The sequence below is a fragment of the Panulirus ornatus genome, chromosome 9, assembly GCF_036320965.1.
Source record: "Panulirus ornatus isolate Po-2019 chromosome 9, ASM3632096v1, whole genome shotgun sequence".
Lineage (NCBI taxonomy): Eukaryota > Metazoa > Arthropoda > Malacostraca > Decapoda > Palinuridae > Panulirus > Panulirus ornatus.
Genome location: NC_092232.1, coordinates 9,153,815 through 9,177,798, shown reverse-complemented (window position 1 = coordinate 9,177,798; position 23,984 = coordinate 9,153,815). Strand labels below are relative to the sequence as shown.

Genomic DNA, 23,984 nt, shown 5'->3' with positions numbered 1-23,984 from the left:
AACGCGGGAGACAGCGACAAAGCAAAATAATAATAAAATATATATATATATATATATATATATATATATATATATATATATATATATATATATATATATATATATATATATTTCATTCTCATGAACAGGATTTTTTTTGTCTCTTTTAGTCGAAATTCTCAGAATCATACCTCTCTTCGCCTGGCTCTTCTCGTTATGTTCTCTGAAATCTAGTGTGTGTGTGTGTGTGTGTGTGTGTGTGTGTGTGTGTGTGTGAGAGAGAGAGAGAGAGAGAGAGAGAGAGAGAGAGAGAGAGAGAGAGAGAGAGAGAGAGAGAGAGAAGCACCGCCCTCATCGCATGCCTCCTCAACATATCCGAATAACCAGCATAAAAAGTTCTGCAGAGCCACCGTCAACTTTTTCAATATATCCCATAAGGTGTTGGAGAGAGGAGAAGCGCTCGGTGAGAGGACCACCTCTCCCCCGGTGAGAGAGGAACCGACTCTCCCAACGGCAAGACGCGACAGACCAAAGAGGGTGTTGTGAGACTCTCCTCTTCTTCTTCTTCCCTTCTCTTCTTCTTCTTCTCCTCCTCCTCCTCCTCCTCCTCTGTCTTTGTCTCTTTCCATTTCAGAACTTTCTCTTAACTGCTTTTTAGCACTGGCTGGCTCCAATGTAAATAGCAAGGTGCTTTGTCATTTCCATTTTGTGTCTTACTGGGAGAGAGTTTTATACTTGTCTTGCCCCGGCCCTTAAACCTTGTGTACATTGTACCATATCTTTACTCTTTCCTGTACACACACACACACACACACACACACACACACACACACACACACACACACACACACACACACACCAACCAACCAAATACACGAACTCATCGATCGATCAGCCCCGGGAAGATGATGAACACCTGGAGATTGGCTTTGGGCCAAATGCGCGCCCAAGATTCGAACCCGGGTCGAACCCGGATGTGTGTGTGTGTGTGTGTGTGTGTGTGTGTGTGTGTGTGTGTGTGTGTGTGTGTGTGTCCTACCTTTAATAATCCACTGCCTATTTTTTCCCTATTCAACTCCCTCTCCTGATCTATTTCTTCCGCTACAGCTCACTACTTTTACCACGTGATACTGTTCAATTTCTAAATCAACTACACTTTTTTCCCCTATATCATTTTTCAGCTGAGTTCCCCCCCCCCCCCCCCCCCCCTCCCCCACCCCAACCCCTGAAATCGTTCTTTCTTTCCTCTGAAGTCGTTGGTTATTTCCCCCCCCCTTAAGAAACTGTTTTCTTTTTTTCCTCCATAAAAAAAAATCGCGGTCCTTTTTTCCCCCTTTTTTAACGCCATCGTCCGTTCCCTCTTCACTCTTTCCCCTTGCATTGTCTCAAGCAGTGGCAATCCGTTCCCTCTTCACTCTCTCCCCTTTCGCCTGGCACTGTCTCACGCAGTGGCACTGCCTCTTCCGGGCCATATACCATATCATACACACCCAGGACCTCCCCCTAATATCTATCATATACCTACAATCAGCCTCTTCCCATCTGCCTATCTTCTCTCCGCTAACTCGCGCCGCGCCTCCTTGGCTCGTTTTCCTGACTCATTTGCTTGTGTCCCCGGGATCGGCGACATCTGCGTGCGAGTTAGGTGCGAAACTCGACACCCGCTGAGCCTCAGCAACAGCATCGGCTGTCCCCCCCTGCATAAGGGTCGTCCAGGGGAGAGAGAGAGAGAGAGAGAGAGAGAGAGAGAGAGAGAGAGAGAGAGAGAGAGAGAGAGAGAGAGAGAGAGAGAGAGGACGACTTGAAGCGAATGAATACATGGAAAAGGTAATCCATCTGTCTTTAAGTAAGAAAAAGATTAGTGTATATATTGAAATGATTTTTAGGACCAATCCTAAACAGTCATCAGAACTGTGGATGTAAAAGAATTTAGACTTGGGATGTCAAGGTCTTTAGAAGGATATTCTTCCCCACCCACCCGTCTCTCTCTCTCTCTCTCTCTCTCTCTCTCTCTCTCTCTCTCTCTCTCTCTCTCTCTCTCTCTCTCTCTCTCTCTCAATTTGTATTGTACAAGTCTGAACTGACTCTCTTTTTTTTCTTCAAAGCTAAATCAGCTCTCCCTCCAGTCTCTTCCCGAGACTTCCACACTTAATTCGTTATTCGCATGAGTGGTGTGTGCGTGTAGAACTCAAGCTTCACTCTTTATTAATAACTGCACAGTGGCTCGGAGAATACCGTCTCACTCCTTCTTAACAATAGTCGTGGTTGAAGGACTGTCGTCTTGCTCTCTCTTAACAATAGTCATGGCTGAGGGACTGCAGTCTTACTCTCTCTTAACAATAGTCATGGCTGAGGGACTGCTGCAGTCTTGCTCTCTCTCACTTAACAACAGTCATGGCTGAAGGTCTCCAGTCCTATTGTTTTTTAACAATAGCCGCGGCTCGAAGATTCTAGCCTCCTTACTCTTAACCAAACAACAGCCTTCTCAGAACACACATATCTCTCATCTGTATTACTTACGTCTTCCCTTAAAGAAAGGAACTTCGCATTAATTTTCCTGATTTTTTTTCCCTTTTTGTCTAACTTATTTCTTTTCGTTTATTTCCCTGACTTTTTCCTTCATTTCCGTCAACTGTGATGGATCCTCTGGACCGAAGGTCTCGGGAGAACTGGAATGCCCGGCTGTGTCCAGACGTTTCCTACCCTTACAGTATCAAGGGTCGTCATCAAATCCCGACTTTTGCGACAGAATTTCATCATGAGAATGAACCCGAACACTCCAGCGCAGGAGGGCTCGGCGAAAGGTACAGGCATCCTACATCCCCTCGTAGATGGTCGATATTTCTAACCATCAGAATCCCAACTAAGCCTTATACTACAACTACCTGGGGGGAGAGAGAGAGAGAGAGAGAGAGAGAGAGAGAGAGAGAGAGAGAGAGAGAGAGAGAGAGAGAGAGAGAGAGAGAGAGAGAGAGAGAGAGGTTACTTGGCATTGCTCTTGCGAATACAACAACAGAGTTTCAGACATCTCTTTCATCCCAAGCGGCTCACGTGAGCACCCGCATTTACATCCGGCCATCCTCACCCATGCGTGCAAGGATACAGTCATACATGATGGCCACACAGTCACGTTCTCTGGGAGAAGGATCGAGGGCGACCATCGCCCTCTCACCCACGCTCGCGTCGTCCTTATAACTGGCTCAACACTCCGATCACTTTAGCGGTAATGTTATCTTATACTGGGTCAGCTCCTCCTCTACCAAGGGTGCAAATCTCATCGCTGAGGAACGTTCCTCCCACGATATCAAGGCCCTGGTTGAACCACAACCAGTTACGGTCGACTACGGACATACACAATGACAACATGACTGCTGCACCCACCCTCCCGCTCTCTGACTCTGGGGTGTCAAGCGACTTCCTCCCTCACTCTCTCAAACGCCGACAAATACATCACCCTTGTATAAAGGTCCCCCAGAATCAGAGCGACAACCCTGTCCTCCTGTCCTCCTCCTCCTCCTCCTCCTCTTCTTCCTCCTCGTCCTCCTCTCTTCTTCTGAAATAGCTTCCCCCTCGCCTATCGGGTCTGCCCCGGCGTTGGCGAGGGTGAGGGGTGAAGTCTCTCTCTCTCTCTCTCTCTCTCTCTCTCTCTCTCTCTCTCTCTCTCTCTCTCTCTCTCTCTCTCTCACCCCTTTCTCCCTCCCCCTCCCCCCCCTCATTCTTATTCCACATCGGACAGGGGAATGTCCAATTATTCATTACCCCTGAAGGCTTTGAGTCGCTGACACCAAAGACAGTAATTTGCATGTAATGAAGGCGAGTCTTGTGTAATGAAATGCCACAAGCAGGAGTTTGGTGGACGCCCGCCGCTGCAAGATGGCCTCACGGGGAGCGTGTTGCGCCCTTGCACGGCCCTCAGGGAGAAGCATTGACAGCCCTCAGGGAGCATATGAGGGTCCTTAGGGGAAAATTTAGTGGTGGCCCTCAAAAGACGCGTCGGGAGCCCTGGAGGCCTTCAGGAACGTCCGGGAAGCCTGAGGGTAGCACTGGGGGCACCAGAGAGCGTCTACGGGAGGACATAGGCAGCAGCTAGGACCCTAGAGAGCGTAGAGGCGGGAGGGTGGTGTCGTTAGAGAGCATGAAAACCTTCTAAGGCAGACGAGAGAATATCCAAGGAGATCAGTGATCCTGAAGAGAAAATGAGACGCTGGAGTTCTTAGGGGGAAAATCTATTCCAGGCCTTTTCTAGCAGCATAAAGACAAGGCGGATTTCACACATGGACAGAAGGAGTGGAGAGCACCTGTATGTGCTTTGCTCTGTATCTCCAGCTCAGGCTACGAGTGAGTAAGATCTGAAAACCGTACACTCTTACGCTGCTGGAATGACCTGGCGTACATCACTGATGACGACACTCCATAAAGACTGGGGACAATACACTTCACCCTATGGTACGGAGGCAACTCCTGCAGGAACCTGACTATAAAGTTGGCCGTAGCCCGTGCCTCTGGAAAGATGCAATTGGGGGTTACATCACATCCCGTCTCCCTGGGAGTGTGTGCCGTTCAAGAATACAGTAATCCAGCAACCTGGACCGTATATCTAAAAATATGATCACAGAGTGTGAGAAAGAGTTTGAGTGACTTCTCACAGTCTGTGTGACCCGCTTCCAGAGCTCAAAACTACCCACATCTGGAGCGATTATAATTCCATGTAAGGATGTTCGAATCGCTTTAGTGACTTCTCAGGGTCTGTACGACCCGTTTCCAGAGCTCAAGACTGTCCATATCTGGAACGAATTACTTATGTAAGGATGTTTAAATCATCTTTGGATCAATGACTCTCTGTCCACCTGACAGGGAGTACAATAATTTCCCGGCAAACTTTCCGATCCTAAACGAACACATTATACTTTCCAGCACCGATGTCACGTAGCGACCTTACCTTGGTCAACAGCAAAATTTTCCCGTCTGTGGCTGGATCTCGTCTTCCATGAGGAACCCGAAAACTTTCCTCTTCTTCTTCTTCTCCTTCTTCTTCTTTCTTCTTCTTCTTCTTCTTTCCAGCCAGAGCGTTTATGAAGGTCTCACGGTGGCCGACCGTCAGCCCGTCCGTCATTACCACAGCATGAACTGGCAAACAGACACACTCAAATCTATATTCACACCACGGGCGAAAGGTTGCCTTTGGCTGGGGCTGTGCCTTCGTTGGTAGACGATAGAAAATGTGGTCCAGTCGAAGACCTTCTTCCTCCGAGATAGCCCATCATTTCACCTCTCCTTGGGGTGCATGAAGCCCCATAAAAGGGGTCTTGGGGTTGTATAATTACATTAACTATGATGAGAAGGTTCTATAGAAATATCCCTTATTATGCGTCAATTTCGAAGCAAAACTAATAATTCTATCGTTTAAGATGTACTACCCAGGACTGGCACCAGGTACGCCTTCTTCAAGAAGGCTTTCAGTCATGACAACAGACCAATGAAGCTATGTCTACAGAAGGGAGATGACGTTCGTAAACTAGCGGCAGCATCTTTACATGCGTTGTGATATGTTTACGAAGGATGAACGAACTGCTCTTGACAGGTAAATCTGGGATGACATCGTTCGTGAAGATGTGAACGGAGCCTGGAAAAGCTTCAGTAAAACATTCAAAGCAGGAGAAGGAACACATGTGCCGATACTCAGCAGACTGGTAGTGATGCTGGTGTGGACGCTGGTGGTGAAAGCGGCGGTGGAGATCATGGTGATAATGACAGTCATGGTGGCGATAGTGAGGACAGAGGTGAGTGATGGTCACGGTGATGTTAGTAGCACAGGTGGTGATGATGGCGCTGGTGATCGTTGTGGTGGTGGTGGTGTTGGTGGCGGTGGTATTCGACGCAATGGCGATGATGTCAGTAATGGTGGGGATGATGAACGAGGTCCAAGGAGGGGGCGATGAATAAGGGAAGAGGGACTGACCGGAGGAGATGCTTTGGTGTGGTAGAAACTTAGGGCTGGGTCGTGGGAGTTAGTCGGTCTTCTGCATACGTTTTCCGTTTTCTCTTTTTTTTTCCCCCCCCCAGCGGAGCCTCCGACGTTTGACCATAACTTAATGTAATACTTCATTACACTTTGTTCTTACGTAGGTTCGGAGGTGGGGGTAGAAACAAGGTCATCTAGCACCCTGTATCACAGTGGATAATATAAGCCCTTTGAGCATACCGGTACGGCCCTTTGAGCACGATGGTACGGCCCTTTGATCACAACGGTACGGCCCTTTGAGCAAAACGGTAAGGCTTTTGAGCACGACGGCACGACCCTGAGCACACCAGTACGACCCCTGAGCACAACAGTACGACCCCTGAGCACAACAGTACGACCCCTGAGCACAACAGCACGACCCCTGAGCACAAGAGTACGACCCCTGAGCACAAGAGTACGACCCCTGAGCACAACAGTACGACCCCGGAGCACAACAGCACGACCTCAGAACACAACAGCACGACCCCTGAGCACAAGAGTACGACCCCTGAGCACAACAGCACGACCCCTGAGCAAACCTGTACGACCCCTGAGCACAACAGCACGACCCCTGAGCACAAGAGTACGACCCCTGAGCACAAGAGTACGACCCCTGAGCACAACAGGAAGACCCCAGAGCGCAACAGCACGACCCCTGAGCACAAGAGTACGACCCCTGAGCACAACAGCACGACCCCTGAGCACAACAGCACGACCCCTGAGCACAATAGGACGACCCCGGAGCACGACGGTGCAGCACTTGGGTACGATGGCGTGACTTCTCATCTCACTCCCCGGAGTCAAGTCAAAGGTCTCAATAAAACACCGTTGTCCTCTCGTACCCAAACGGCGGTACTTGCCGCGATAAAAGCCGTTTGGAGTAACCCTTGGACATGCTTTCCGACACAGGGAAATATCGTAACACCAATATTAAGCACGTCATTCCCTTAACTTGATTCATCTGAAAGAAACCGGGTGGCGGGAGAGGGTGTGTAACTTTTCTGATATCGGACGCGAACTCCTTTCATATATAAAACCAAAACCAATATGTGTGCCAAATATCGCGCCCGAGGTATCGCGAGAGGCTTAGGAGAAAAAAAAAAGGGGCGACAGATAAAAAAAAAAAAAGAGACTAAAGATAAACAGTGATGATGGATAAAGAAAAAAAATAGATAAAAACTGGTGATAGATGATGAAAAGGTGGCGATAACCTAGCCAGGTCGATAGATAAAAAGGGGCGGTCGGTATTAATGAGACGCAGCGTTGGGCAGAGACACACCAGTCACACAGGTTGCCGCTGTAGCTCATCAGCTGACCTGACCCCCGCTCTCCCCGGAAGAGCCACCTCCCAGGGACTGCGTAACCTCAGCAGGTTCGCCCAATCCACCGACATGAGAGTGAGGTCAGAGGGCCCCCCCGTGTCGCACCAGCAGGCGACGTCTCCTGTCCCCTTGAATGGAGAGCTTGTCTCCTCCCAGGTTAGTCTGCGTGACCAGACCTCGCCCTCCCTTACACACCCGGGAGATCACCGACGGCAAGTCGGGCAGTCGACTCGTTTCAGGCATGAAGTCCTACCCCTCCGGGTACCTCTGAAGTCTTGATCCACGCGACCTCTGACTCAAGCAGCCCTCTGAGGCGCCTCCTCTTTCGGTGAAGGGCTTGTACGTGATTTTTGCAGTGCCTCATATCCGACGTCTACCCTCGGCACGCCTTACGAGGGACATCGACTCCGCCTGTCTCGAGGAGCAGCCGGCTGAGAGTAAGGGCCCAACGGCCGCGCCCGCGGCACTACCTACTGCAGCACAAGTACAAACGGCAGTCGCCACAAACACCAGGGGCCGCGGCATTGTGTCATATCTCCATACAGAAGGTGCACGGAGGGGTACCCGTCAGCCACACAACTCTTCCATGGGCTCCTGCCTCAACTCATGCACGTTCACCAGCACCTCGGGACTGACTCTTGCTGAGCCTGCCTCTTACACTGCACCTCTCCTTCCCACCACAATCCTACACCTCCACTAGCACCTTAGCCTGGGCTCATCACCTCTGTACATTACCCAAGAGAGCAATGTTTCCGTTGCTGTTACTCGTGTTCTCGCTTCCCTCTCTGTCCCATCACGAAACACAGCTGAGCCACCATAAGAGACCGATACGACGAAAACTGCATGAGGGTTGATAGACACAAGGACGACAGATAAAAAGGGGGAAGAGATATAAAAGGATGATAGCTAAAAAAAATAAGAACTTTTTAAAACTTCAGACTTGGGTGACTTTTTTAATAAACGCTCTGAAGATTTCCAAGAATTTGACAAAAAAAAAAGCATTATATTTTATATACCTTATAAACAATATTTTTGTGTATCTTTTTTGTTTTTCACTTGTCAGTATGCAATGACCAGCATCAATAACGGTACGAGTAAAGTCGTGACATAAACCAGGAGCCATACTGAGAAATCTGGGAATATACCTTCCAAACAGGAAAATAGGTAGGTTGGGAGTGATCTTTAGCAGCTCTCACAACCGCTGAACCACTACGCCCGAGATTCCCACGACGGAAAGGTTCTATACAAGAGAAACAATCCGCATATGTGGAAGTACCTCGTGTCGGAGGTCACACAAGGTGTCCATCTCCAGTCATCTTAAGGTATGAAAAAACCCTAAGGAATCCCCCTACCCCTCTTCCAAAACACCTAACCCCCATTCCTTTCCTTTATATCATCGTCTGGGGGAAATTCCATATGAGGTTTGCAGATATAATCCATAACTCTCCCTGTGTGCCACTCATCATCCTGACACTCCACCCCTTCCTCCTCCTCCTCCACCAAACTTCACCTCCCCTCCCCCAAGTCAACCTAGCCAGGTACACCTTTTCCTCCTCTTCCTCCCTCCTTCTCCCCATCAACCTCCACAGCGGCTGCTCCACTGATCCAGCCCCCCCCCCCCTCTCTTCCCTCTTCCCATTCTCGTCGTCATTAAACGCATGTTTCATCTTTCTGACACCCCTCGAGTACTCCCGCCCACACCTGTTCCATCTACCTAACTTCCCATCACGTTTCGTCACAACCCGTTACGTCTACCTGACTCCTTCATCTTCACCACTACACGTTCCATCTATCTAGAACCTTCTTATCTTCATCACCACCCAAGTTCCATCTATCTAGATCCTTGTTATCTTCATCATCACACACAAGTTCCATCTATCTAGTACCTTCTTACCTTCATCACCACACAAGTTCCATCTATCTAGTACCTTCTTATCTTCATCACCAAACAAGTTCCATCAATCTAGTACCTTCTTATCTTCATCACCACACAAGTTCCATCAATCTAGTACCTTCTTATCTTCATCACCACACAAGTGCCATCTATCTAGTACCTTCTTATCTTCATCACCAAACAAGTTCCATCAATCTAGTGCCTTCTTATCTTCATCACCACACAAGTTCCATCAATCTAGTACCTTCTCATCTTCATCACCACACAAGTTCCATCAATCTAGTACCTTCTCATCTTCATCACCACACTCGTTCCATCTATCTAGTACCTTCTTACCTTCATCACCACACACGTTCCATCTATCTAGTACCTTCTTATCTTCACCACACAAGATCGCTCTATCTACCTTCTTTATCACACCCTTCGCCGCAATAACCCTTGCCTCCATCACCCTTCTTTGGATCGTGTGGTTTGCTCCATCCACTAACCATCACACTAGGTCATATCTGCCCCTCCCCCTCCGCCCCTCTTCTTTTTTTCACCACCACCATCCTTTTACCACACTCCATCTATCCTCCATCCCATCACTCTGGCGCCACAGTTACTCCATCTATCCTACTCAGCATCATTCTTGTCCACAGTCATGCTATTAATCCTAAGTTCCATCACCTCCTTCTCCTCTTGCACATTGGACCATGAAAACACTATTACTCTCTCTCTCTCTCTCTCTCTCTCTCTCTCTCTCTCTCTCTCTCTCAAACCCTTTCAGGCTTAAGCCAGTCCTTCCTCTCAAACTCCAACCAGGAAACACTATATATATATATATATATATATTTTTTTTTTTTTTTTTTTTTTTTTTTATACTTTGTCGCTGTCTCCCGCGTTTGCGAGGTAGCGCAAGGAAACAGACGAAAGAAATTGCCCAACCCCCCCCCCCCATACACATGTACATACACACGTCCACACACGCAAATATACATACCTACACAGCTTTCCATGGTTTACCCCAGACGCTTCACATGCCTTGCTTCAATCCACTGACAGCACGTCAACCCCTGTATACCACATGACTCCAATTCACTCTATTTCTTGCCCTCCTTTCACCCTCCTGCATGTTCAGGCCCCGATCACACAAAATCTTTTTCACTCCATCTTTCCACCTCCAATTTGGTCTCCCTCTTCTCCTCGTTCCCTCCACCTCCGACACATATATCCTCTTGGTCAATCTTTCCTCACTCATTCTCTCCATGTGCCCAAACCATTTCAAAACACCCTCTTCTGCTCTCTCAACCACGCTCTTTTTATTTCCACACATCTCTCTTACCCTTATATATATATATATATATATATATATATATATATATATATATATATATATATATATATATATATATATATATATATGAAACACTCTTAACCCAAAAAATAATAAAGGGCAATAAAAAAATTACTAATCTCCCTGCATGATCACCATACCGCCTTCCACAAATGTCATACATTTAATTCATGCCATCCCCTCCCCCAGTCATGCAGGAAGTAATGCGTCATCAATCTTGTTCCCCCGGGGCTGCTGGGGAAGGGGGGCGGCGGCGTGGCAGGGGGGGGCTCATGCATCTCACGGCCTCTCCTTACGTTTGGGGCGCAATAGACAGCCTGGAATTGAGACACCCCCCCACCCCCGGAAAACGCCCCGTTTTCCCCCCCACCCACCCACTTCCTCGCTGTTTAATGTCGTCAGACGTTGATCAATTCCCCCCACACAGCTCCCACCTAGTCCCTACGACACACTGGAGGTGGAGTAAGTACGATCATGTCCAATGTCCACTTTCTACCTCATCATCCCGTCCCTACGACACACTGGAGGTGGAGTGGGTTGGGCCACGTCCTATGACCCCCATCTTAACCCCCATCCCCGCTCCTACGACACACTGGAGGTGGAGTGGGTTGGGCCACGTCCTATGACCCCCATCTTAACCCCCATCCCTGCATCACACTGGAGTTGGGTTGGGGCCACATCACCCCTTCCCTTCCCCATTTCCCCCAGTCACCACGACACTCTCATGATGGCGTGGGGAAAGACAGATTTAGATGGAGGGTTGGTCATCTCCTGAACCCATAGACAATGTATGGAAACGTTATGGTGTATGAACAACCATTTCTCTCTCCTATTCCTCTAAGATTACACGTACGTTCTGATTGTGTGACTGTCTCTGCATATACGTACGTGCGCAGGTACATACATGCATTTACGCACGTATGTATGTACACATATGAATCTACAGAGGATGTCTACATGTCTGGGTGTCTATGGTGTGATCAGTATCATGAATTTCGACTACTGGAACACTCCATCAATTACTTACCTTACCTTGATGCGGTGCGTCGGCAAGCGCCTCCTCTTCGTCGTTTTCTTTGAATTCGCTGAGGCCCGCTCCTCGTTTTCTGTAAACGAAATGAAGGTATTTGAAAATTCAAAAAGTTCTGGCAACATTACTTTGATTTTGCAGGGTTTTTTTTTCTACCTTGTAAAACTGACTGATTCTCTGAACACTTTTTTTGACTGTAAAAGTTATTGATTTTGATTTTCAAATACTCTACGTAAAGGGCGTATACATGATTTTGATGACGTCAACATTCATTTTCCTGACACGTTTTCTAAACCTAATTGTTTTTTTTTTTTTTTTTTTTTTTGCATGTGATTGGCTCTCTGATCTCAACGGACTCCCCATGTTTCACCCTCTCCTATTGGTCAGCCACTCGTCCGAACCAATGTCCCGCCTCTTACCGCCATTCCTACTGGTCACTACTCCGTATCCCTCGTAAGCCCCACCTCCTTCCACGACTCCTATTGGTGGACTGTGTTAATCCCTCCTCTGGCCCCACCTCCCATCCTGAATCCTATTGGTCAACGATGAATACCCACCCTGTACAATACTGTACAGTAGTACAATACCGTGCATTAGTACAGTACTGTACAGTAGTAAAATACTGTACAGTCGTGTGTGTGTGTGTGTGTGTGTGTGTGTGTGTAATTTTCTATTCGTAATTACCTATTTGCTTAGAACTTTCTCTACTATCATACAGCTGTTGAAACCTTTGCATACTGTTAATATTTATTTACCCCACTTTTTCTTTCTTGCTCACTGTGGTACCACACAAGTAGTTCTTTACATGTTGTCTTAACATGGTACTCGCCTCTATTTCATGATGTGATCTCAAGGTGTTCTATTTTAACACTTTCCTAGGAGCAGCTCGCTCTCGACACCGTCAAACTGGCACCTAAACCTGAGAGGGTGTGATCAAGTCACCACTTACTTTTCTCTCTTCCTAGATAGGCAAATGTCCTCCGAACCTTCTTTATATTACACTCGCTCTTTGTATGATTCATTAAATGCTATGATCCATCTTGAGAGGAGCATTCTAGTTCCGGTTTGGTACGGGAAGTGAACAGTTTACCGAATGAGTTCTCATCATTGTACCAGATGGTGGCTCTAGCATGTGCCACCAGACAGTCTGGCTCTACAGTCTTCCCTGAGGCAGAGGCTCTATCGGCTGGTAAAAGTTCAAAGTCGACTCCCCCAAAGTCCCTCTTACACACACACACGATTCCTACAGCTTAATTTCAGGTGGAAAAATATTTGCACAGAGTCCCTTTCTTTTTCACTGTGTTCCATCAGCTGGGGTTGCATTCCATGTACCATGTATCAGACGAATGTTTTACAGTTTGTCCAGGTCCTTCTGTACATTGATGCGCTCCGCATTCGTCTCCTCTGTACTTCCCTCATCCGCAAAGCACACGAGTCCAATCCCTCTCGCATCTACTGAGATCAAGAAGAATAACGGTTCGAAGTTATTTAGGATCGTCTCAATTTAGTTCGCGGGGTGATACCTATCTCTCTCCTTATCTCCCTCCTCTTACCTCCACTTCCATTCTCCCCACTCCCTCCCTCATCCTTCCCTCCCTCCCTCCGGCCTGTGCTTCCCTCCCAATCCATCCATCACGACCTGCCGCTGCCCATCATCTCGGCGCTCCATCACGGGATCCACCTGTAAGCTCGACCATCATCGCGACTAATCCTCTCTTCCTCTCCTCTCCTCTCCCTCCCACTACCCATCCCTCCCTCCCTCCCTCCCTCTCTCTCTCTCTCTCTCTACCAACTTCCCGCTTCGTCTCTGCTGCGTTTCTTCCTCCCAGTCCACCGTTTTCATTACGCCACTCCCTTTGGAGTACTGCTCCCTCTCTCACACAAATCTCCCATTTCACTCCATTTCCACTCCCTCCGTGCCACTCACTGTGTCGGCTCTGTGTGTGTGTCGACACTGTGATGTAACGTGTCACTCACTGGTATCACTGACTGTGACACTGTAATACTACTTGTGTCACTCCCCCGCGTCACTCGCTGTCATTCACTGTGTCACATACGGCGTCACTCTCACTCTCTCCCTCCCTCCCCCCTCCCTAGATTCCCTCTTTATACTCTCATCCTCTGCCTCATTCTCCACTCTCTCTTTCTCACTCCCTCCCCTTCTTCCGTCGCTCTTTTTCTCCATATTTTCCTTTGACTCCCCTAGCCCCAATCTCCCTTCAGAGCCACTCCCTCCTCTCCCTAATCTAACACCCTCCACTACTGATGCTGTCCTGCTTCCTTCACCAGTTATCCCTCCCTCCAACACATAAATCCCCCTTCCACCACCCTTGCCTCCTCAACTACTTCCCCTTCCCGACACTTTTTCCTCTCTGATGGACCTTCCCCTCCCTATAACCCTTACATCTCCCCTCCAACATCCTCCCCTCCCTCCCCTCCACGATCTCCTCATCATATATCCTGTCCCCCTCTCCTCCCATTCCCACATCTTCCTCCTCCTCCCCAAACCCGTTATCCCTAGCACTTACCCCACTAGGTCCACCCCTAACTCATCCCATTTCACTTTCTCCCCATCTTGATCCCTCCCCATGCATTCCCTTCTAAACTCAGTACTTTCCCATTTCTTCCTTTCCTCTTTTCAAGGTCTCTTCGCCTTATTTGCACACCTGTTTACTCCTTTCCCAACTTCACATATGAACAAAAAATACATAATACATACCACTGACAACGCCCTATAAATATATATATATATATATATATATATATATATATATATATTCGCCGGCATTACACCACGGATATTATTCATTTCTGGTCACCAAACTTCATCAAAAAAGACGAAGAAAAACTGGAACGAATACAGAGAAGAGCAGGAAAACTAATCACACCCTCTTTGCTTATTAGAAACTAACAATAAAACTGTGCCAACAGTCTAAAAATAAAAAAAAAAAAAAATCCTGCTCTGAAAAGCTCCGATTCTGGAATCCACTAGAGACTGAAATGATCATAATCAGACAATAACGACACACGGTGATTTCCTTACAGTTGAAGAGCGATTCAGAGACAGAAATAAAACCGCCTGACGTGTCAGGGAGAGAGCTAAATTCTAAACGTGAATAATGGTTTCGCAAGCAGCAGAGTTATATACTACCACCAGGCGTTATCAAGCCTGACGCTATCAATACATTGAAATCACGGCTAAACAAATGGTTTGAACGATATCAATCAACGTTGCACAACCCTGTTCAAGGACGGCGATGTAATGTACGTACTATTTCAGTCTTGTATCCTTTTCCATGAAAAGTTGGACTATATCTATCAATCTATCTATCAGTTGGTAATGTTTACCGAATGGCGTCCTAACTACGACTCTTCATTGTACATTAACTGACTGTTATATTTCTCTTGTGTCTCCCCTGATGATGTGATTATTACACAAAAGTGCACTTGGGAACTTATCGTCTTTCACTTTCCCAGTGGACTCATATGAATATTCTAGATCACGCGCAAAATTGTGAACCTTTCCAATATATATATATATATATATATATATATATATATATATATATATATATATATATATATATATATATATCCTCCCTCGAGTAATTGCTGCAGTTAACACTAAAGAATGATGCGTTCAATCCAGCCTTTCCTGTAGAATTTCCGAGTAGGTATACCCTTCTCCATACTGCATGGTGTTACCTATTGTGTTCATCAGCTTTTTTGCGTGTCAGCTTATCGATAAGCCGGAGGGAGTAGTGGTGGTGGTGGCTGAGGAGGAGCCATCTGCACCACTGCACTGTCTCCTACACAGATTGGAAATCTAGGATGCTATTACTGTCCTCACCTAACCTAACCTAACCCAACCTAACCTAACCTAACCTAACCTAACCTAAGCCAACCTAACCTCACCTAACCTAACCTAACCTCGTCATAGATCACTAGTCTATTATCATCTGTCCTTCCCGTCGTGTGATTCCACGCACACTGGTCCTCTCCCTCACGTGCACTCCTCCACCCCCCGCCCTCACACTCCCTCCCAGTATCTCTTCCCTTCCTCTCCCTCTCTCTCCCTGCTCCCTCCAGCATCTCGTCACACTTGATCCACCCCAAGAGCCCGCCCATCACCGCCGCGTCTCTATCATGGCGACAATTTCTCGCGACAAAGCCTGTGTAGATTCCTTGTCGTGGGGGAGAGGATTGGGGAGGAGGAGGAGGAGGAGGTAGGTGGTGTGCTGGTGCTGTTGGGTGGGGAGAGGAGGAGGAGGAGGAGGAGGAGGAGGAGGAGGAGGAGGAGGAGGAGGAGGAGGAGGTAGGTGGTGCGCTGGTGCTGTTGGGTGGGGAGAGGAGGAGGAGGAGGAGGAGGAGGAGGAGGTAGGTGGTGCGCTGGTGCTGTTGGGTGGGGAGAGGAGGAGGAGGAGGAGGAGGAGGAGGAGGAGGAGGAGGAGGAGGTAGGTGGTGCGCTGGTGCTGTTGGGTGGGGAGAGGAGGAGGAGGAGGAGGAGGAGGTAGGTGGTGCGCTGGTGCTGTTGGGTGGGGAGAGGAGGAGGAGGAGGAGGAGGAGGAGGAGGAGGAGGAGGAGGTAGGTGGTGCGCTGGTGCTGTTGGGTGGGGAGAGGAAGAGGAGGAGGAGGAGGAGGAGGAGGTGGGAGGCGGAGGATGGGGAGAAGGACGGGCATGCCACGCCAGGCCGTATCTGCTCGCGTCGTTCCCATCACCCCGACCCCCCCCAAAATAAATGGCCTGTTCAGAAAACGTTATAAATGGCCTGATAGGCTTTTGAATCGCGAGGGTGTATTTTTCACCCAGGGATCGGAGCGTCAAGCGGGCGGGCACACACCTACCTACCCTCCTCCCTTCCCTCCCACTCCACTCCCCTCCTCCTCCTCCTCCTCCTCCGCCCCTCGCGACGCATGGGGGGGTTGGGGAGACGACCTTCCTGCCTTGACCTGTCTCACGGCGGAGGTGCTATCTCTCTTATCTATCTATCTATCTATCTATCTATCTATCTATGTATATATATATATATATATATATATATATATATATATATATATATATATATATATACATATATATATATATATATATATATACATATATTCCTATGAGTCCACGGGGAAAATGAAACGTGATAAATTTTATGTTGGTCATTTCTGTTAGACTTAAGCAACATAAATATAGTATAAGAACGGGACAAGAATCAAATGCCTTGTTTAATCACGTTAAAAACTATGATCATTGTATTGACTGGAGTAACGCCATCTCAGTTATTAACTCTAACTCTATTACCAAGAGAAACATTATTGAATCTTCTATTATTAAATACACAAAGAATTATAATCTTAATATTAGTGTTGTTCTATACAAATTAGATAACTTTATTGTTGATAAAATCTGCAAAATGATAAGTTTATGAACGCTCGTTGTATTGTTTTGTAACTCTATTACCAAGAGAAATATCACTGAATCTTCTATTATTAAATACACAAATAATTATAATCTTAATATTAGTGATGGTCTATACAGACAGACAAGTGTACCAAAGTACCAGACAAACAGACAGAAAGACAGACAGGCAGACAAGAGTCCCGAAGTGCCATACAAAAGGACAAACAAGTGTACCAAAGCACCAGACACACAGACAGACAGAGTACCAAAGTACCGGATAGACAGACAGACAGATAGATAGGTAGACAAGAGTACCAAAGTACCGGACAGACAGACAGACAGACAGAAAGACACACATATAGGCAGACAAGAGTACCGAAGTGCCATACAGACAGACAGACAAGTGGATTAAAGTTTCATACTGACAGACAGACAAGAGTACCAAATTTCCATGTTGACAGACAGACACGTGTGCCAAAGTTCCATACTGCCATTCAGGCAATAATACCAAAGATCCATACAGACAGACAGAAAAGAGTACAGAAGTGCCATGCAGACACGACAGATAATAGTATCAAAGCGTCATACAAACAAACAGACAGACAAGACACCAATCTGTCACACATTTAGACAGACTAGAGAACCAAAGTACCAAACAGACAGCCACACAAAAAAGTACCCAAGTGCCACACGGACAGAAAAACAACAGTATACCAAAGTTTCATACAGACAGACGAAGAACATAAGTTCCATACAGACAAGACAGACAGACAAGAGAGTCAAAGTACCAGACAGACAGACAGACAAGCGACCAAAGTGGACAGACAAGAGAATCAAAGTACCAGGGAGACAGACAGACAGACAGACAGGTTTAGCTCACGGGCAACCCCCGCCTCCACCACCACCTACCACCACTACGTACACCAGCAGCGACGCCTTCCTCTCTCAATAACAAAACTTTTCCACATATTCGACGGGGGAGAAGAAAAGGTCGACTTATGCAAATCTATACACCGTATCTGGGAGTGTGAAAATAAAATCTCTCTCTCTCTCTCTCTCTCTCTCTCTCTCTCTCTCTCTCTCTCTCTCTCTCTCTCTCTCTCTCTCTCTCTCTCTGTACACCCACCAGAAGGACACTCACTCATTCAGCTAAACAACTTGAGAGAGATATATATATATGGTAACTCGTCCTTCCCAGTCATGGGTAAGAAAGAGGTAAAGACTCGAACCGTCGGGTCAAAGCTGTGGAAAACACCAGCTCAGCAGCTCCCTTACCGGATCACTCAGGTGAGGCAGATCAACACTCGAGGGATGAGGCCGCGCGCTGTCACACACACACACAGGCGCGCACACACACACCACACACACACACACACACACACACACAAGTGGGATACCTGACCTCGGGGGAAAGGAGGGCTGGATGGTGCATTTAAAACTCTGATGCGAAAAAAATTTAAAGGTCGGGTCGGTCGGTCGGTCCCCTCTTCTCTCTCTCTCTCTCTCTTCTCTCTCTCTTCTCTCTCTCTCTCTCTCTTCTCTCTCTCCTTTTTTACCCCCGCGTTGTTTTGCTGGGTTTTCTTTTTGTCCCCTTTGCCGGGAGGTTAGGGGAAAAATAAAAGAAAAAAGGGGTCAGGGGGGTTTAAAACCCATAAAAACCCCGGGTTACTTTGGGAAATTGTCCCCCAAATAAACCCCGGGTACTTTGGAAGGGTTGAAACCTTAAAAAAGGGGTTTCCTTAAGGTTTAAAACCCAAGGGCCCCCAAAGGGCCCTTAATTGAGCCGGGAAAACCCAAAAAAGGGGGTTTAAACCATGAGGAACCAAGGGAAAAATTTAAGGTTATGAACATAAAACCGGGACTTAATTTAGCCCGGGAAAACCTACTTTGGAAGGGTTAAAACCCATAAAACCCGGGTCCCTTAAAGGGGTTGTGCCCCATAAAACCCGGGCCCTTGGAATTTAAAACCAAAAACCTACAGGGAAGGGTTAAAAACCCTAAAACCAAGGGCCCTTAAATTAAGGCCGGGCCCCCCAAAGGGGGACTTAAATTAAAACAGGGAAAACCCGGGTACTTTTAAATTTGAACATGGCCGGGTACAGGGAAGGGTTTAAAACCCATACCCCCCAAGGGAAATTAGGGTTTGCCGGGAAAACCTACAGGGAATTAAATCCCCCATAAGCCAAAAAATTAAAGGGTTTAAACCCAAAAAAGGGCCCTTGGGGGCCCCAAGGCCGGGTCTTTTTGGAAAGGGTTTGGTAAAACCCATGAAACCTACTTAGAGGGAAAAACCCATGAAACCCCTACTTTGGAATTTAAAACCCCCCCCCCCCCCAAGGGCCCCATGAAAAGGGGTTAAAAAGGAAAATTCATTGGATTTTCCGGGCCCCCAAGGGTACTTTTAATTAAAACCAAAACCGGGGAAAAAAAAACAAAACCAAACAAAAAACCCAAAACCCCCAAAAATTAAAAAACCCAAAAACCGGGCCCCCTGGAGGGTTTGCGGGCCCGGGACAGGGAAGGGAAAACCTGGCCAAAGGGTCCTGGGGGGTTTATGCCAGGGGAAACCGGGGACATTTTATCCCCCCCTAAACCCAAGGGCCCCAAGGGAAAGGGTTTGTGCCCTGAGCCGGGTTGTAAAAAAACCCTTTCCCCCAAAGGGGACATTAAAGGGGTTTGGAACCAAAAACCAAGGGGGAAAGGGGTTAAAAACATAAAAATAAGTAGGGTTAAAAACGGGAGGAAAAGGGACATTGAGAGGTTAAAAACATAAAAACCCAAAGGGGGGACATGTGAGAGGTTTTTTAAAACCCAGGGAAAACCCAAGGGTACTTTGGAGAGGTTTTAAAACCCAAAGGGGTACTTTGGAGAGGTTTTAAAACCCAAGAGAACCAAGGGTACATTTGAGAGGTTATAAAAACATGAGAACCAAGGGTACTTTGGGAGAGGTTTTAGAACCATGAAAACCCAAGGGAAAAGTGAGGGGTTATAGAACCAGGGAAAACCCAAAGGGGTAATTTGGAGGTTATAAAAACCATGAGAACCAAGGGTACTTTGGAGAGGTTTAGAACCATGAAAACCCAAAGGGTAATGTGAGGGGTTATAGAACCATGAAAACCCAAAGGGGTTACATTGGAGGGGTTTGTAGAACCATGAAAAACCAAGGGTACATGTGAGAGGTTATAGAACCATGAGAACCAAGGGTACTTTGTGGGGAGGTTATAAAAACCATGAGAACCAAGGGTACATTTGAGAGGTTATAAAACCATGAGAACCAAGGGACATGTGAGGGGTTATAAAACCATGAAAACCAAGGGTACATGTGAGAGGTTATAGAACCATGAGAACCAAGGGTACATTGGAGAGGTTGTAGAACCATGAGAACCAAGGGTACATGTGAGAGGTTATAGAACCATGAGAACCAAGGGGTACATGTGAGAGGTTATAGAACCATGAGAACCAAGGGTACATTGGAGAGGTTGTAGAACCATGAGAACCAAGGGTACATTGGAGAGGTTGTAGAACCATGAGAACCAAGGGTACATGTGAGAGGTTATAGAACCATGAGAACCAAGGGGTACATGTGAGAGGTTATAGAACCATGAGAACCAAGGGTACATGTGAGAGGTTATAGAACCATGAGAACCAAGGGTACATGTGAGAGGTTATAGAACCATGAGAACCAAGGGGTACATTTGAGAGGTTATAGAACCATGAGAACCAAGGGTACATTTGAGAGGTTATAAAACCACGAGAACCAAGGGTACATTTGAGAGATTATAGAACCATGAGAACCAAGGGTACATGTGAGAGGTTACAGTGGCCACACAGTGGGGGCCCCACCACAGAAAGAATGAAGAGGGAAAGGTCTACCCTCTTCATCACAGCCTTGAGCCTTCTCAACCCACCTGACAAGGGTGGCTGGACGCGGACCACGTCGGTCTTTGCCAGGTGAGAAGAAAGGGCAATCACAGGTCACAGCAGAGGAGAATAAAGAATGCACGTTTAAAAAAGAAACAGAGAGAGATGCAAAGAAATACTTTCAAAGAACGAGTGTAGGTTTAGAAAGAAACGCCTTGAAAAAAAAAAAAGAGAAAACGAAAAAGAAAATGAAAAAAAAAGGAAGACATGAAGAAGTGTTTTTATCATATCAAAGAGTATCGGGCAAATGGATTAAAGTGAGTGATGAATCTATCAACACTGAGTGTGTATACACAAGGTTAGAGATAAAAGCTGTGCGAAAGTGGAGAAGGCTCAGGAGACCGGGAGATGGGAGATAGGGAGGGGGGGGGGGGGGTTCCCCACAAAGCTTGATATACCACAAGATATGGACCCAGATATACCTGGCTGTACCAGTGCCTCCTACAGTGAGGGGAAGCCTGGGTTCCTGGCAGATCTATGACGCCCACTGTGGTGGAGGCAATGCTGGTTAAAACACAGTACAAAGTCCGAGGAAACTCTCTGTACCCTTACTGTACACATGTATGTAACTACAAATAAGTATTGCACACACACACACACACACACACACACACACACACACACACACACACATACAGTCACTCACACTATCTTATGTGGAAAAAATAGTATGAGAGAGAGAGAGAGAGAGAGAGAGAGAGAGAGAGAGAGAGAGAGAGAGAGAGAGAGAGAGAGAGCAATCAAACCAAAAAATGAAAGTAGAAATGTCTCTAAAGAAAAACCAGCTGAGAGAATAAAAAGAAAGCAAGAAAGCATTATAAAAATCAAGAGAGACAATGGAAGGACATTGTTATTCAGCAGAAAAAAAAAATGAAATAAAATAGTTACACATACGGAGAACAGAAAATGGGCATCAGCTGGTATACTAGAGGTCGGCAGATTACAACAGACGTGCAGGCCACAGACAGCAAGTGGACACAAGACCAAACGAAAGACAGAAGATAACGGATACACAGATCAAACACAGCAAGTGGACACATGACCAAACGAAAGACAGAAGATAACGGATACACAGATCAAAGACAGCAAGTGGACACAAGACCAAATGAAAGAAAAATGATAACAGATACACAGATCGAAGATAACAAGTAGAAAGAAGACCAAATGAAAGACAGAAGATAACAGATACACAGACCGAAGATAAAACAATAGCTGACCATATCAAAGCATACGGAGAAGAAGATAACAAAGATACAGACACCCGGGATAGCGAGAGGATCACGAAACCAAAGCGATAAAGGAAGATAACAAAATAGAGAGCCCAGGATAACAAAAGGGACATCCCCATTGCGATTGAAAAAAAAAATAAGGGACATTTGTCGGACCCAAAAGAAGAAGAAAAAATATATTGTCGTCTCCTATAGAATAAAAGAACGTCTATAAAAAGTCTATAGAATGACTGGTATGATTAATTAATCTGTGAGTCATCATCTTCTGGCTGGAAGTGATCCAGATTATGTATCCCTGTCTCTCTTGGTCACTCGGTGATGACTCGTCATTTGGAAGAGAAAGGAAAAAATATAACACTCGAATATATATATATATATATATATATATATATATATATATATATATATATATATATATATATATATGATTATTACACGAAAGTGCACCTGGGAACTTGTCGTGTCTCATTTCCTCTTGGATTAGAAGGAATATATATATATATATATATATATATATATATATATATATATATATATATATATATATATATATATATACATATATATATCCTAAATCATATAATATAATGCCTTCTAACTCCTACCACACAAATCTGTGAGTTTCTGATATCTTCCACTACCACAAACAGCCGGGAAGGGGTCCCAAGTGGTCTGTTCTGGTGAGAGCTGATGGGTGTAGTAGGTGACGAAAAATTAATACCCCCCAAAAAAAAAATTAATTAATTAATCAATCAAATAAATAAATAAATAAACAAAGACTCTACCAGCCAAGGTAGACAGGCAATTCACACAGGGAATCTCGGCTGCGTTCATGAGAAGGACTCGAAGTCAAGAACGACTGCGCAAGCGCCTGCCTTCAGGGCGTCAATGAAAACGACCATGTCTTTACCCTCAAAGGGATAACGCGTTACCAGTGATCACTACTGAAAGGGGAAAAAAAAAGCAACACAGACGTAGAACAGGAAGACGAGGATAATATACTGACTGGAGAGAGAGAGAGAGAGAGAGAGAGAGAGAGAGAGAGAGAGAGAGAGAGAGAGAGAGAGAGAGAGAGAGTGAGAGAGGCGCGGGGGCGGAGGGAAGTGGGAGGGAGGGAGGGAGAGAGAGTGAGATTTACACACACGGAGGAAGAAATTGAAAGAGACGAATGGTGGGAGGGGGACAAGCCTAACTGGAGCAGCTGAGAGTGGTGGGTGAAAATGATACAGAGAGAGAGAGAGAGAGAGAGAGAGAGAGAGAGAGAGAGAGAGAGAGAGAGAGAGAGAGAGAGAGAGAGAGACTATTGCCTACCCACCTGTGAATACTTGCGACGTGATCTGGTCACTGTCCTGGGAAGGCGCGTCGCGTTTACCCCCGGAATGTGATTGAGACAGACAGACAGACAGACAGACAGACAGACAGAACAGTTCAATAGCTTAAGCCCAGCGGCAAGACAGAGACTATACGGGCGACGTATCTGTGGGAAGCTCACAACCTCCACCCCACACACACACACACCCCTCGGTGATACCATACAGTCTGATGTAACCTCTCGCTGGCCCAGGGCCACCATGGAACACCCCTAACTAAATGTACCGATGATCATGAGAAGGAGAAAAGTCCTGTGGAGATCAAAATGATTCACTGTTACGAATGGTTCTCAAACTTTGTTATCTTATGGTTTCCACCCAATAACACAACACAACACACACACACACACACAAACACACACACACACACACACACATATATATATATATATATATATATATATATATATATATATATATATATAAACGGAGCAAAATAAATAAAACTTTCTTCAAAATATACATAAGAGGCGTGAGAACTGCTGCCGACTTTGCCATCGAGAGAGATAT

At 46.3% G+C, this 23,984-nt stretch overlaps 1 long non-coding RNA gene across 1 annotated transcript in view; it reads right to left on the bottom strand.

Moving 5' to 3' along the window:
- The window catches only part of LOC139750196 (uncharacterized), a 1,037,082-nt gene that overhangs the window by 929,157 nt on the left and 83,941 nt on the right, over positions 1 to 23,984 (bottom strand). The window contains exon 2 of the long non-coding RNA XR_011713101.1: positions 11,565 to 11,638. This is a non-coding gene — a long non-coding RNA (uncharacterized lncRNA). The remainder of the gene's footprint in view (positions 1 to 11,564; positions 11,639 to 23,984) is intronic.